This window comes from Phaethon aethereus (assembly GCF_964289735.1).
Source record: "Phaethon aethereus genome assembly, chromosome: 5".
Taxonomy (NCBI): Eukaryota; Metazoa; Chordata; class Aves; order Phaethontiformes; family Phaethontidae; genus Phaethon; species Phaethon aethereus.
Genome location: NC_138579.1, coordinates 13034530 through 13038224, shown reverse-complemented (window position 1 = coordinate 13038224; position 3695 = coordinate 13034530).

Sequence of the window (3695 nt, the reverse complement as noted above, 5' to 3'; positions counted from 1 at the left end):
CATACAATGGGGGAGGTGGATTAAACAGAAGACAACTCCATTTGGGGGTTTTATATCAGTTTGTCTTCAATCAGAGGTCCTAAAGCTCACAGAACCACCTTGTGGAACAGATGGAAGAGTTTGAAGGCATAACTGCATAGGGTCCAATTGCGAAAGTAGCAACACATTAAGAAATCATACCATGGTATATTTTTTAATAGAACTAGCAACACTTAAGCTCTGAAGAATCACTTATCCCTCATGAGGATAATGATTATGGTCAGAGAGGATTTTTTTTTTTAACTTATTAATGATCTAGACAATTGGAGGTGAAAAGACATATACAGTCTGTGCTGAATAAATTACTGACTTTTATTTCTTTAAGCTAGAATACAAAAACAAAAAAAACCCTTCACACGTGGGCTAGCTGGAAATTGTCAGCATGTTAAAAGAAGAAATGATGAAGTAATGTTGCAATTATGATATTATTTGAAAAACTGAGGTGCAATCTTGTCTGAAATATAGTATATTGTCTTTTTAAGGCCTCATCTGGTCTCTGTTTTAATAATTACTTTGTCAGAAGATCTTGGAAAAGTATCCATGTCTTCTCAAAAGTATCTGAATCAAAATCATATTTTTATTTAAAGTTCTATTGTTACAGAAAACATTTTATTTTAAAACTGTTGATAGACTGATATTTCTTGGAAGAAAAATAGAAGATACCACACACTGGTTATCACTTGTGATAGGAAAAAAAAATATTCAATTCTGTTATTTCTCTTTAGAAATGTAAACCTACAATATATGTCGTAGTTAATGACACTATTTCAAAATTAAGGAAAAATCACTCATGGATGCTGTGCATCATTATCAGATTTATAATTGTTTTCACCCTAAAATAGGGCATTTGTTGAACTTTGGAGTTCTAAACGGAATCCTGTACATTTTTTAAAGTTCTGCCCCATGCTTTCCAATCAAGCTATATATGTTGCACATTATGCTGTCAGCAGTATATAGTATTTTCAGTATTGGGGAGGAGGATTAGTGCTGAAAAAAGCCTATATGTTTGTTCTGTACTAGCAGCCATTGCTTCTTAAGGACAAATCAGCAATGTCTTAATACAGTGATGGTAGCTTGCATGCATACATGTGCCTTAGATGTGCTGTGCTGCTTATAAACCATAGCTTTTTATTCAGATTAATTCTGATATCTGAAATGGTAGTTTAATTGGACTTCAGGCATAATGTTTAGCCTTGTCTTCAGAGCCCTTAGGTACCTTGCAATGTACAAAATAGAAGTTTCTTTGGCTTCTGGAGCTTCTATGACTTGGCCATGGTGGAATCCATCTTATTCAGGTGCCAAAACGTTATGCTCAGTGCTCCTATGGAGCTTGGACTAGACAGTCTCCATGGCCACTGTGAAGGCAGGCGACATTTTTCCTCTAATGCCAGTGGTTGTATGGTGGCATCACTTGAAACGGACCCACCCGAGAACTCTGTGGGGCTGTGAATGTATATGCTCATGACAGCTTTTCATAGTAGACAAGCATCCTAATGGGGAATGCACGGGCTTCTTTCTTATAACAGCCTGTACTGTAGTGGAAAGCATTTGCTAGCCCTGCAACATGCTGATTGCAACCTGCTGTGTTCATCTGCTTCTATTTAATCGCCTGTGACAAGCAAGTCTAGAGACGTAGCCTGACTGTGGTGCTTTTTAAAAATCCAAGAACTGCTTAGGCAGAGCGGACTTGCACCGCTGTGTTTTTTAGCCTTTGTGGGCTTGAAAGAAAACGTTGCATCTCAGCCTTTAACGTCAGGTTTTCTGCTTTTCAAGGCATAGTCACAACTTTTGTCTAAGGTGCCGTTGAATTCATGCCTTTGTATTTCAGCTTGTCTTTGCCGCTGTCTTTTTTGGCTGTGCCTTCACACACAGTGCCTGCAAGAAGTATTTAAGAATATACAATGCATGCTAAGTGGTCTTCATGGGTTTTCCAGGCACCTGCTAGAATACTGCTTGCTGCTGACTGTCTCGACCGTCAGCAGCAACTTGTCTTCCTTTTCTTGCCTTCCATTGTCCAGGTACTGTACTCCCTTTATGGTACATAGCTGTCAACAGGTGCAAGCTCAAATATGGAGGCACGTGCTAGCATTTAATTTCTGGCACGGAAGGAGGACGTTCTGCACAAGAGATAAATATCTATAGATATACCCGCATTTATATCTCTAGATATAATTACATGGCACTTGCAGTTTTATGCAGGCTGCATAAGCAAACCCATCACTTACGCTTCAGGGCGAAGGTTCGCTCCACTTGTGTCATTTTAATAATTGTGAATGTAGGCAGCTGAGCTTTTGTGTTTGTGCATCACAGAATTTTACTGAAAACAGGATTCCCAAGTGGAAATGTCCAAAGGACTCTCCTCCCATTGCTAATGCATGTCTTGTAAACTTAAACGAAACCGTTTGGCCATCTCAAAACAGTTTATATCCTGTTTCAATCTGGGACTTGGAGATTTCTAGTATAAGCAGGGCCCAGCATATTCTGCAGATTTGTGACTACAGTTTCCAACTCTCGTGACAGAATTGCGCTTTAAATCCAGGCTCTTTAAAAGAGGAGGAAAAAAGTGTTTCCAGCCTTTGTGATTGAAAGAGGACTTTGAAACATATGAAAAGTGTAAACTAGTAGGGAAGTCTTCCTGAGTCTGCACACAGCCTAAACTAGTAGCTTTAAGAGATCTGAATATCTCCTCTTAGTGGGATATTGACTCAGAAACTTCATAGAGAAGTTTAAATATGAACACTGCTAACTATATTAATGCCGATCACTGTAGCAGAAACATCAGTCACTGTTGTATTTCACAGATCTCTATGCTGCTTTCCACATCTCCCAAGTGCCAAAAGCACCAGCTGCCAGAATCTTCAGCTTCACTTGGGCAGCTTTTATAATGCAGTAATGTGCTATCGATATAAAAATATTTTTGCATATATGCTTTTTATCACAGTTAATAAAATGGAGGCCTACTGCACTTATTTTTTAAAACTACATGAAGCTGCCAGAGAATTTCCAGTTTGCCAACCCTGCGTACTGTGAAATCCAGGATCTTGCTACACAAACGTAAACACCGCCTGCTGTGGAATACCTGAAGCCTTGACTGTAACACTTTCTCCGCAGAACTCACAGGCCATCTCGGTAGAGTTCTTACTGTGTACATAGAAATCGGTTTCCTCTGCTTTCCAGCAAGGAGTATGTAGCATTTTGTGAAAACAAGGCCACTGTATATTCTCTAAATTGAAAGGAAAAGACACCTGGTGCTTTACTCAACACTTTAAATTATCTATCTTTTTCTCTCATCATTGAAATGCCCTTTATCCTTTTTTCTAAATGTTCCTGACCCAGATATCCAAAGTTTTCTCGGGACTCTATGTTGAAAGTGATTCATGGGGCAACAGTCTGCCCCCACATATACTCTTGAATCCCAGCTAACTCCTGTGGTGTGCCATTGTTGCAGGGGGTCCCAGAGTATTTGTATTACTTTGAACAGAGTTTCTGCAACGGAACCTTTTTTCCCTCTGCTTAGTAACTCCTAGCAGCGCACAACTGAAGTCTCTTGCTGGTATTCTTTCTTAACAATGACACTCCAAGTTACGTACAAGTCTCTTCCGTTTCCAGCTTTCTCTAGGGAGATTCCAGTGTGTGACAATCTGGATGTTGCCCTT